Raw genomic sequence first — 13377 nt, 5'->3', positions numbered from 1 at the left:
AATTGATCCATAAAAGGGTATATTAGATTGAAGGTGCGGATAGTGTCATCCTCAATAACTTCACACGCTACCGTGCATTTCCAAGTTTAAATAATTCTGTCCGTAAACGTATACCTGTCACACAGCGCCTAAATACTAGGCCTACAATTTATATTCAGCTAAATCTGTCGTTACTGTTGTGCCTGTATTAGTGTAATACGGTACCTAAATAGATAGCCAGATAGTGTTAGGTGCCTGTAAAAAAAGGCCTGAATTTGAATTCAATACATTGGGCCAAATAATTTTTTTCTTATTGTGGTGAACGGTAACAATGAGGAAAACATCTAGTAAGGGACGCGGTGGTGTTGGTGGACCCTCTGGTGCTGGGAGAGGACGTGGCCGTTCTGCCACAGCCACACGTCCTAGTGAACCAACTACCTCAGGTCCCAGTAGCCAGCAGAATTGACAGCAATATTTCGTGGGGCCCAATGCCGTTCTAAGGATGGTAAGGCCTGAGCAGGTACAGGCATTAGTCAATTGGGTGGCCGACAGTGGATCCAGCACGTTCACATTATCTCCCACCCAGACTTCTGCAGAAAGCGCACAGATGGCGCATGAAAACCATGCCCATCAGTCTGTCACATCGCCCCCATGCATATCAGGGAAACTGTCTGAGCCTCAAGTTATGCAGCAGTCTTTTATGCTGTTTGAAGACTCTGCTGGCAGGGTTTCCCAAGGGCATCCACCTAGACCTTCCCAAGGGGTGGAAGAGATAGAATGCACTAACGCACAACCACTTATGTTTCCTAATGATGAGGACATGGGAATACCACCTCAGCACGTCTCTGATGATGATGAAACACAGGTGCCAACTGCTGCGTCTTTCTGCAGTGTGCAGACTGAACAGGAGGTCAGGGAGGAAGACTGGGTGGAAGATGATGCAGGGGACGATGAGGTCCTAGACCCCACATGGAATGAAGGTCGTGCCACTGACTTTCAGAATTCGGAGGAAGAGGCAGTGATGAGACCAAGCCAACAGCATAGCAAAAGAGGGAGCAGTGGGCAAAAGCAGAACACCCGCCGCCAAGAGAGTCCGTCTGCAACTGGCCACCGCCATCTGGGACCGAGCACCCCAAAGACAGCTTCAAGGAGTTCACTGGCGTGGCAGTTCTTCAAACAATGTGCTGACGACAAGACCCGAGTGGTTTGCACGCTGTGCCATCAGAGCCTGAAGCGAGGCATTAACGTTCTGAACCTTAGCACAACCTGCATGACCAAGCACATGCATGCAAAGCATGAACTGCAGTGGAGTAAACTCCTTAAAAACAAGGAACTCACTCAGGCTCCCCCTGCTACCTCTTCTGCTGCTGCCGCTCGGCCTCTTCTGCTGCTGCCGCCTCGGCCTCTTCCTCCGCCTCTGGAGGAACGTTGGCATCTGCTGCCCAGCAAACAGAGGATGTACCACCAACACCACCACCACCTCCGTCACCAAGCATCTCAACCATGTCACACGGCAGCGTTCAGCTCTCCATCTCACAAACATTTGAGAGAAAGCGTAAATTCCCACCTAGCCACCCTCGATCCCTGGCCCTGAATGCCAGCATTTCTAAACTACTGGTCTATGAAATGCTGTCATTCAGGCTGGTGGACACAGACAGCTTCAAACAGCTCATGTCGCTTGCTGTCCCACAGTATGTTGTTCCCAGCCGGCACTACTTCTCCAAGAGAGCCGTGCCTTCCCTGCACAACCAAGTATCCGATAAAATCAAGTGTGCACTGCGCAACGCCATCTGTGGCAAGGTCCCCCTAACCACAGATACGTGGACCAGTAAGCACGGACAGGAACGCTATATCTCCCTAACTGCACACTGGGTAAATGTAGTGGCGGCTGGGCCCCAGGCGAAGAGCTGTTTGGCGCATGTCCTTCCGCCGCCAAGGATCGCAGGGCAACATTCTTTGCCTCCTGTCGCCTCCTCCTCCTACTCGGCTTCCTCCTCCTCTTCTTCCACCTGCTCATCCAGTCAGCCACACACCTTCACCACCAACTTCAGCACAGCCCGGGGTAAACGTCAGCAGGCCATTCTGAAACTCATATGTTTGGGAGACAGGCCCCACACTGCACAGGAGTTGTGGCAGGGTATAGAACAACAGACCGATGAGTGGTTGCTGCCGGTGAGCCTCAAGCCCGGCCTGGTGGTGTGCGATAATGGGCGAAATCTCGTTGCAGCTCTGGGACTAGCCGGTTTGACGCACATCCCTTGCCTGGCGCATGTGCTGAATTTGGTGGTGCAGAAGTTCATTCGCAACTACCCCGACATGTCAGAGCTGCTGCATAAAGTGCGGGCCGTCTGTTCGCGCTTCCGGCGTTCACATCCTGCCGCTGCTCGCCTGTCTGCTCCAGGGGACTTCCTCATTCAATCCTATTTTTATTTTCATTTTACCATTATATTGCGGGGCAACCCAAAGTTGAATGAACCTCTCCTCTGTCTGGGTGCCGGGGCCTAAAAATATCTGACAGTGGCCTGTTCCAGTGGTGGGTGACATTAAGCCTGATTCTCTGCTATGACATGAAGACTGATTCTCTGCTGAGTCGCTGACATGAAGCCTGAATCTCTGTTATGGGACCTCTCTCCTCTGTCTGGGTGCCGGGGCCTAAATTATATGACAATGGACTGTTCCAATGTTGGGTGACGTGAAGCATGAATCTCTGCTATGACATGAAGGCTGATTCTCTGCTGACATGAAGCCTGAATCTCTGTTATGGGACCTCTCTCCTCTGCCTGGGTTCCGGGGCCTAAATATCTGACAATGGACTGTTCCAGTGTTGGGTGACGTGAAGCCTGATTCTCTGCTATCACATGAAGACTGATTCTCTGCTGACATGAAGCCAGATTCTCTGCTATGGGACCTCTCTCCAATTGATATTGGTTAATTTTTATTTATTTTATTTTTATTTTAATTCATTTCCCTATCCACATTTGTTTGCAGGGGATTTAACTACATTTTGCTGCCTTTTGCAGCCCTCTAGCCCTTTCCTGGGCTGTTTTACAGCCTTTTTAGTGCCGAAAAGTTCGGGTCCCCATTGACTTCAATGGGGTTCGGAACGAAGTTCGGGTCGGGTTCGGATCCCGAACCCGAACATTTCCGGGAAGTTCGGCCGAACTTCTCGAACCCGAACATCCAGGTGTTCGCTCAACTCTAGCCACAAGGAAAAAGAAAAGTTGACATGACAGTTGGTGAAATGAGCCATACATGAGGAAGTAATATAAATGTGAGAACTAGAATCAGAATGAACTGCAGCAATTCATTTTCCACAGGTTGCTTATCAGTTGTTAGTTCTTAGCAAGTCCTTTCATTTACCCTCTCTGTGTAAATTAAATGTTTGTTTTAACTTTGCGTTTCTGAACATTTGCGACATAGGAGCCACATTTTGTAGAATTAAGCTCTACACAGCTTGTGTAAACTCACATTTACATTCCATTACTCAATAACTGTCAATGTGTTCCCCATGAAAAACTACAGTATATTCACTATTACCATGCAAGTATAATAGGACATCAACCAGTGGACCAACCTGTGTGGCTAATGTCCCTGTCCTGAAGCTGAAATTCCAAACAAGACAGCTCACGACCTTTTCAATGTCTGCACGGGAAAGGAGCAATACCCATAAGATGCATAAGAAATAATCCCAGCAGACGTACTTGCTCTTCAGAATGTGCTTTATTAACGGTTCACAGCAGGTACTGCTGTGAACCGTTAATAAAGCACATTCTGAAGAGAAAGTACGTCTGCTAGGATTATTTCTTATGCTTCTCCTGAAGCTGACGTCTCTGTCATCTGACCACACATCCGACTTGTGTTCTGCCTATGACTGAATACCTCTCATTACATAAAGGAGTTGTACAGAAGTAGAAAAACATGGCTGCTTTCTTATAAAAATATTACTACATGCAACTCTTCAGAGACCTGATCATGACCTAAAGGGTGAAAACATGTATGGCTCCACCATCTGTTGTCGTGCTGGCCACTGTATCAGATATGATATAAGCCTGTGTTTCCATAGGGTAGCCACTAACCCATCCATGGGAGCCAGGGGCCACATAAATTTGAGTTCTGCAGATGGGTATGGTTGCGACTGCTCGATCATAGCTGTGGAAACTCAGCCAAATACTCCTACTGATACTGGTGCGTGGCTTATTGAATGTTTCAGAGCTCTTTACAGAAGCCATGCACTGGAATACGGTGTGAAAGATAAGGTTTCAGATTATGAATTGTCATTCACTGTTTCCACTCACTGATTTAATCAGAGAGCTCGGAAAATGTGAAGAAATTGCAACACCAACAAAGTGATATACCCATTGAGTAGACAAAAAATACCCTATTTACATACAACTGAAGAAATTCTATAAACCTTTAATGGGGGAAAAATTCTTACCCCACACAATTCTGTCATGGCTTTTAGGGTTTTGGTTTTATGTAGTTCTCTTTTCTCTAAAAATGAGACATTGACCTTATTCTGCAGGTCAGTACGATTACGATGGTACCAAATTTATGTCTTTTTTTTAATGTATTAATACTCAAAAAAATCCCCTTAGGAGACTTGTACATGTACTTGTCCCATAGACTGCAATAGATTACTTGTAACGGGTAGCAGAAGTGAGGACGGGGCCTGTGTCCTCGTCTCCATGGGGACCAGGGGGCGGGGAGGACCTGGCCGTGCACGCCTCCTCAGCATGGCCGGAATCCTCCTAGCTGAAAGAGGTACTGAGTGCCATCAATTTATCGGCGCTCAGATGGTTTGGGCTGGACTTGGGTCACATGACGCTGGCCACGTCATGTGACCCACTTTTTCTGCTATTTAAACAGGCAGCCTGCTGGCAACAGGTTGCCTGTGAATGGTCTTGCTACCCTCACCAGCATTTTTGTATTGTGCCTTCTGTGTGTTTTGGACCTCGACTCTGTTTTTGACCTCGACCTTGTGACCTCCCTGGAATTGACGTGACCTCTTGGCTTTAGACTCCGGATTGTGTTTTGACTTTGTTATCGGATTGCTCCCTGTGTACCTGCGTGACCTCCTGGCTTTGACTTTGGCTTGTCTGACTCTGTTACAGTACTTCTGTTATCTTCTTAGGCCCCTGCACATATCTAAGTGAGAGACTGCCGCCAAGTTGTACGCCGTCAGTTAGGATGGGCCGTGCAAGTAGGCAGGGACAGAGGTGGGGTGGAGTTTAGGGCTGCACTTATCTCTACCCTCTGTCATGACAATAATATTGTGGTCTATGTCAGGTCATGCCTCGGGAATGGTTTTTCAAGCAGCTCACTATGACAGACCTGGGATCCTTCACAACACCCCAGTCTGTAATAGCAACCGATTGGAGAACAACAATTTGTCAGTGGAGGTTCTGATTGGGGAGCAGAGGTAGCCCCCTCTCTCTATCAACTGCGGCATATGAGGGGTTAAATGACAGAGGTCAATGTTATCGCTGATTCTGGTATTATATAAATTATACAGCAGGCACCCGTGACGTGCAAAGCGGGACCTCGTAAGCCCGCTCCATACATGTCCCATCAAGTGCAGGCCGGAATCAGGGCTGCAAGGCTGGATGGAGGCCTGGCATGACTGGGGCTTGGAGGGAGAGGATTCAGGGTTTCGAAGGGTTAAGGAGGAAGGATAGTGACGGAAGGGATGGAGGTGTGGCTAAGGGCATAAAAGGGATAGCAAGGGTGGGAAAAGGGATGGAGGCCTGGCATGACTGGGGCTTGGAGGGAGAGGATTCAGGGTTTCGAAGGGTTAAGGAGGAAGGATAGTGACGGAAGGGATGGAGGTGTGGCTAAGGGCATAAAAGGGATAGCAAGGGTGGGAAAAGGGGCCATTTTGTGAGGATAGCAGTGTGGCAGCAGCCCGTGTCTGAGCTGCTGCAGTACCTCTTTTGGTGGTTCCTGTCCCACGATGTCCGAGGTGGAAGCGCTCCTGGCACAGCTCCGTGCGGCAGTGAAGAGCAGGGGATCTGGATGGCTGCAGGCTACCGTTCAAGGTCTGCTCCCGGGGTCTGGGGAGGCTGCTGCTTCAGCTCTCCCCTCCAGCCGGCCGCGGAGGACAAGGCCTCCGGCGCGCCTAAGTCCAGAAATGACCCCGAGGGTCCGGCACCCGTTAAGGAGCCCCTCTGTGGACCCTCCAGCACGCGCTGCGTTGAGTACCAGGGCTTCCAGGCAGTCGCATGCTGGGAGGAATCCTGTGGTATGGCGGGAACCTAGGAGGGGGGTGCAGGACCCCCCCTCCTCTGTTGCAGGCAGCGTGGGATCCGGATCTGGAGCTGGTTCGGCAGGGGGATATGGCCCCGGTCTCCCTGCCCGGCGTGGGAAAGGAGGGCAGACTGCATATGCTGGTTGGCGGGGTCCTGTGTGTGGCCCTGTGCTGGTTTTCTTACCGGAGCAGCGCAGCGCTGGCTTCAGGTCGGCTCTCGATGGTGAAGGAAGGGCGACATCAGGTGGCAGAGCTGCTGAACTGCAGGCTCTTGGAGCTCCAAGCGAGACGAGGGCGACATCTGGTGGCGAGGCTGAGATACTGCAGGCCTTGGGATCTACAAGTGCTGTAAGGGAGACATCTAGTGGCGCAGCTGCAGGGTCTGCAGATTCCAGAGGAGACGTTACGGAACAGCTTTGGACGTCTGGATGGGAGTACGTCGCCAGTCAAGTTTCGGTGCCTCACGTTCCGGCTGGTGGAGTCACAGCATCTGCGCAGCCAGGTGAGATTAGCGGGGATTCCTCTTTAGTGGTTGCTAATAGTGGGGGAGCCTCGGGGGTTGTGCGAGTCTCCGGGGTGTCCGTTGCCGGTGGGTTGGGTGAGTTGTTGTTGTGGTTGCGTGATTTGGTGACGGGGTTGGTAGGTATGGGGATGGTGGCGGGGTCCCCGTTTGACGGCATGGGGTGTGCAACGTCTGGGTTTGCTGGGTACGAGTGCGGCTGGGGGTCTTGGTGGGGCGGGCGCTGGGGAGGTCAGTTCCGGAGCTGGAGGTGTGGTTGGAGCGGCGCATCAGGGAGTAGCGGATAAGGACGGTGAAAAAGGAAGGGACGGGGCAAAGGAGAAGGATAGTGAGGAGCCGCGTTTAGATGACGCAGCGAAATGGGAGGTTTATGTGTGCCTTGAGGGGCCGCTTGGGGCGCACTTGAAGCACGAGGTTAGGGAAAAAATTTGGAAAGGGGAGTACGTGGATATATTTCCGCTGCTTCCCCTGGAGCGATTTAATTTGGACCGGGATAGGCGGGATCATAGGAAAAAGGAGGAGGAGGATAAGCGGCGTTCTCGTTTGATTCCGCTGACCTTTTCAAACTGGTTACAGGCTTTTGTGATCTTGGCCAGTGTTATCGGGGAGAAAGCGCCGGACAATAGGCGAGGTGTACCGAGTGTATGGGGGTTTGGGGTGGTTGAGGTACGATGAGCAGTTCAGGTAGCGGAAGGCGGTCCGGCCTAGTATGCGCTGGGACCATAAAGACATTGGCCTGTGGATGCGGGTTATGACACCGGCCAGGGCTGGGCAGCCCTTTCCGGGGGGCGCCGTGGGTTCGAAGCAATCGGAGCGCTAGGCGGCCTCAGTTAAGGGACTCTGTTTTTTGTTCAATGAGGGGGGATGCAAGTACGGGGACAAGTGCAAGTTCAAGCACGAGTGTTCCTTTTGCGGGGGAAACCACGGACCGCAGCAGTGCTTCAGGGGGCGCAGGGGTAAGAGTGGGGGTGATGCAGCTGGAAAAGGGGCAGATGCCAACACGGGTAACAGAGATGGAGCGTTTTCTAAATGAATACCCTGATGTGGAGGCGGCAGAATTTTTGCTTGCTGGTTTTTGGGAGGGTTTTCGGATACCGTATGTTGAGGGGGTTGGTGGGTCGGGGGGAAAAAATGTACGTTCTGCAGCGGAACTTCCTGGAGTGGTGACCGAAAAACTGCGGAAAGAGGTGGAGTTAGGTCGCATGGCAGGGCCCTTTCGGGACTTGCCGATGCAGGATTTGCGGGTGTCTCCGTTGGAGGTCGTATCTAAGAGGGAGCCGAATAAATTTCGCCATTATACATCACCTGTCTTTCCCAAAAGGGAACTCGGTTAATGATGCGATTGCGCCGGAATTGTGTTCGGTTGTATATACGTCGTTTGATGAGGCGGTTCGTTGGGTCAGGTTGTATGGTCAGGGGGCGCTGTTGGCCAAGGTTGACATTGAGGCGGCGTTTCGTCTTTTGCCGGTACACCCGGAATGTCAGCACTTGTTGGGGTGTTTTTGGGATGGGGGTATTTTGTTGACCAGTGTTTGCCGATGGGTTGTTCGGTTTCGTGCGCTTATTTTGAGAAGTTAAGTACTTTTCTGGAGTGGGTTGTACGCGAGCGGTCAGGTTGGGGTTCTATCATTCATTATTTGGATGAGTTTTTGTTTATCGGGCCGCCATGTTCTAATGGCTGCTCAGTGATGTTGCATTCTTTTGAAGCCATGTCTCGCCTTTTCGGTGTTCCTTTGGCGTCTGGAAAGACAGAGGGCCCGACAACGCGGGATAGTCATTGACACGGTGGCTATGGAATGCAGGTTGCCTGAGGATAAACTTGTGGATTTGCGGCGGGAGGTGTCTCTGGCTTGCGGCAAACGCAAAATGCGGCTCCGCGAGTTGTAGCCACTATTGGGCAAGCTCAACTTTGCGTGTCGCATAATGCCCATGGGGCGGAATTTTTGTAGAAAATTGGCTAGGGCGACGGCGGGAGTGCGGTCTCCCCACCATTTTGTTCGGGTTACCCGTGAGTTGCAGGACGACTTGATGGTGTGGGCGTCTTTTTTGGAGACGTATAACGGGCGGTCCTTGTGGATGGCGGACGGACTGTCGGCAGCGGATTTAGACTTGTTTACGGATGCGGCTGGGGGCCGGGGTTTTGGGGCGTATCTGGGGGGCCATTGGTGTGTGGGGGAATGGCCGGAAGTATGGAAGGAGGAGGGCTTGTTGACAAACTTGGTGTTACTGGAACTTTTCCCCATTGTAGTGACGGTGTCCATTTGGGGTGGAATCTTTCGGGACCGGAAGGTATGTTTTTATTGCGATAATATGGGGGTGGTTGAGGCCATTAATCGCAATTCCACTTCGTCGCCACCGGTTGTGCGGTTGCTTCAGTATTTAACGTTGGGTTGCCTATCCTTGAACGCGTGGGTGGTGGCGTCTCATGTACCGGGGGTTAGTAACTCAATTGCGGATGCTTTGTCTCGTTTCCAGTGGGATCGTTTTTGTGCATTGGCCCCGGAGGCGGAGACGGAGGGGACCAGCTTTCCACCGGAACTGTGGAATCTGCCATTCGGTCGGTTGAGGATCTGGTGAGGGGTTCTTTGGCAGCGGGGACCTGGGCGGCGTATGAACGGGCGTGGGCCCTGTGGGAGGCCTGAAGGCGGCGTTTGCAGGGTTGTGGGTTGGAGGATAGCGCGTTGATGTTGCTTTGGGTGGGGCACTGTAGGGAGGAGGGGTGGTCGTATTCCAGGTTGACTAAGTTTATGGCGGGTGTGGCTTTTGGTTGTGGGGGATGTGAAGAAGTCTTTTTGGGTTGCGCAAGCTTTACGGGGTTGGAGGAGGCGTGCATCCGAGGTGGATAGTCGCCGTCCGATTTCTTTTACTTTGTTGGTGGATCTGTTGGGTCAGTTGGAGGTGGTTTGTATTTCGGAGGGGGAGGTTAGGCTGTTTAAGCTGGCTTTTTCGCTCGCCTTTTTTGGGGCCTTGAGGATCGGGGAGTTGGTTAGTCCGAGTAAGGGGCGGGCTGGGGGCCTTTGTGGGCAGGATGTGGAATTATTTGATGACCGATTGGAATTCTACATTAGACAGTCAAAAACGGACCAGCTGGGTCGGGGTTGACGGGTGGTGTTGTTCCAAGTAGAGGGATCGGTGCGTGCCCGGTTCGATGCCTCAGGGAGTTTTGGGGACAGGGTTGGACAGGGAGAGCGGGCCCTTTATTAGTTCATGGAGACGGGTCTTATCTTTCTCGTTTCCAGTTTATAGCGTGCCTGCGATCATGCTTGTTGGGCTTGGATAAGGATCCATCTTTGTATGGGGGACATTCTTTTCGGATCGGGACAGCCACGGAGGCTGCCAGGATGGGGTTGGTTGATGATGTTATTCGGCGCATTGGCCGTTGGGAGTCTATTCGATTTCGGTCATATGTGAGGCCCGCATGGGTATAAGGAACTGCATTGGTTGGATAGGCCTCCTGGTGTTTTGGTGTTACATGTAGGGGGGAATGATTTGGGGGCGCTCCCCTTCACGGAGTTAGCGAGGGACATTAAGTTTGACTTGCTACGATTGTGGGCGCAATATCCGCGACTGGTGACGGTTTGGTCGGATATGGTGCCGCGCCAGCATTGGAAGGAGGCGAGGTCTGTGGAGCGGCCGAATAAGGCGCGAATTAAGGTGAACAGGGCAGTTGGTAGGTTTGTGGCACGTAACGGTGGCATTGTTGTTTGGCATAGGGAGCTGGAGTTCGGTGAGGGGGCATTTTGGAGGAGCGATGGGGTGCACTTGAACGGGGTGGGGATTGATCTCTGGTGTTCTGGTTTGCAGGACGGCATTGAATTAGCGCTGCGGGTGTTGCGGGACACAAGTAGGTGAGGTGTTCACCTTCTTGAGTCGTGGTCGGTGGTGGGTCCTTGGAGTTGGTAGTTATGGTGGCTCTGGTGTGGTGGGGAGGGAGCCAAAGGAGGCTCTGGACTCCCCAGGTACTGGTTTAAGGTGTGATATGGCGGGTAGCGACCCAAGTTGGTTGCCCTTAGTTACTGGTTCCTGCCTCTGAGCTGGCGTTTATCGGCTAGAGGTAATTTAACTGAGGGCGAGGCCAGTTATCCGTCATTTATGGGGCTCCAAGGACCCTCCCCTTGTTGGCATTCATGGGTTCTTGGTAAGGTTTTAGGGCAGGGCCTTCAGGTGGGAAGGCCAATGGTTAAGTTATGTATTTATGATATTTATTTGTATTTATGTTATTAATAAAAGGCTGCTGTGGCCATATAATCCACTTGCTGAGTCTGTCATTATTGGGTGGGGGGAGTGGAGTTTAAAAGGTAAGCGACTCAACAATACGCCGGTCAAGTGCAGGCCGGAATCTGGGCTGCAAGGCTGGATGGAGGCCTGGCATGACTGGGGCTTGGAGGGAGAGGATTCGGGGTTACGAAGGGTTAAGGAGGAAGGATAGTGACGGAAGGGATGGAGGTGTGGCTAAGGGCATAAAAGGGATAGCAAGGGTGGGAAAAGGGGCCATTTTGTGACGACATCAGTGTGGCAGCAGCCTCCGCCCACCCACCCCTTTGTTTTTATTTTGGCTGCTGTTTGCCTGGGTTAGGTGGGGGTCCTCGAGTGTTTCTTAGTGTTGGTGTTAGGCCGGGGGGTTGCGAGTGGATTACGGGTGGTTCGGCAGTGATTGGAGGGTGAGCTTTGTCATAGCGGCCTGGGGCGGTGGTGGGTCCTTGGAGTTGGTGGTTATGGTGGCTCAGGCATGGTGGGGAGGGAGCCAAAGGAGGCTCTGGACTCCCCAGGTACTGGTTTAAGGTGTGATATGGCGGGTAGCGGCCCAAGTTGGTTGCCCTTGGTTACCGTTCCTGCCTCTGAGCTGGCGTTTATCGGCTAGAGGTAATTTAACTGAGGACGAGGCCAGTTATCCGTCATTTATGGGGCTCCAAGGACCCTCCCCGTGTTGGCATTGATGGGTTCTTGGTAAGGTTTTAGGGCGGGGCCTTCAGGTGGGAAGGCCAAGGGTTAAGTTATGTATTTATGATATTTATTTGTATTTATGTTATTAATAAAAGGCTGCTGTGGCAATATAATCCACTTGCTGAGTCTGTCATTATTGAGTGGGGGGAGTGGAGTTTAAGACAATATGCCGGTCATGGATATATAAACATCATGGGTCATTAAGGGATTAAACACATAGTAGATCGGAAATTATCCCTCTTCCATTTAGAAGAGGCATGACCGGCTATTAACATGTTTAAAAAGTACAGTTTATTTTTCTGGAGCTATTTCTAAAGGCACCAAATGGCACCTTTATGGTATGCTAATTAGTGTTGAGCGAGCATGCTTGGCCGAACTGCTGTTCGGCTCGAGCATCGCTATGCTTGACACATGGCGGTACTCCGCCGAGTACCGCGTGTGCTCAAGCGCCATGCTCGATTCTCATACCCACGCATTTAGCGGCTGCTGTGCAGCCAATAAACGTGCAGGTAAGTACTGCCCTCACTATAATGCTAGTAGCCATGTTGGCTACTGGCATTACAGTGATTGGCTGGCCGGAACACTTCATCGGGTGCTATTTAGCACCCGATGACGCATGTTCGGCTCATTTGTAGTCAGGGAGAGCTGCGCTTCGGAAGGGACAGAGAGTGTAGGGAGTGTGATCGCAATCTATTTAGTAGAAAAAAGTTTTAAAGACGCAAAAGTCCTTTTAAGGACTATTGTGTGTGGTGGAAGGCTGCCAGTATTTTATAGCTACAGTACCAATTTTTTTTTTTCCAGCATTTTCAATACTCTTTCAATAGAGGGTGTCTGCAGTGACTTGTGACATCTGTCCAATACCTTCTGTGTGTCAGGGCCAGAGATTGGAGAAATATAAGTGAAAATTACTATATTTTTTTTCTTCATTTTCAATACTTTTTATATAGAGGGTGTCTGCAGTGACTTGTGACATCTGTCCAATACCTTCTGTGTGCCAGGGCCAGAGATTGGAGAAATATAAGTGAAAATTACTATATTTTTTCCATCATTTTCAATACTTTTTCTATAGAACGTGTCTGCAGTGACTTGTGACATCTGTCCAATACCTTCTGTGTGTCAGGGCCAGAGATTGGAGAAATATAAGTGAAAATTACTATATTTTTTTTCTTCATTTTCAATACTTTTTATATAGAGGGTGTCTGCAGTGACTTGTGACATCTGTCCAATACCTTCTGTGTGCCAGGGCCAGAGATTGGAGAAATATAAGTGAAAATTACTATATTTTTTCCTTCATTTTGAATACTTTTTCTATAGAGGGTGCAGTGACTTGTGACTAGTGTTGAGCGCGAATATTCGAATAGCGAATATTAATCGTGAATATCGCAACTTCGTAAATTCCAGAATATTACGAATATAATGCTATTTATTCGCTATATCGAATATTCTGAATTTTTTAACATCTGAAAACATGATTCCTCCCTGCTTCTTTCTTGTGGGTCAATGAGTCATTGGCCCACAAGCAACTTAAGTAGGAAGGAATCATGTTTTCATATAGAAAATAAAATGACGAATATTCTAAAAAACGAATATATATCAATATAGGGAATATATTCGTTATTTAGAATATACATCTTTTTTTTTCCAATCTGTACAGTTGTTTGCATACTCCTCCCCAACAAGCGTCCCCGTC

This window comes from Bufo bufo, chromosome 10 (genome assembly GCF_905171765.1).
Source record: "Bufo bufo chromosome 10, aBufBuf1.1, whole genome shotgun sequence".
Lineage (NCBI taxonomy): Eukaryota > Metazoa > Chordata > Amphibia > Anura > Bufonidae > Bufo > Bufo bufo.
This window is presented reverse-complemented; position numbering follows the sequence as displayed.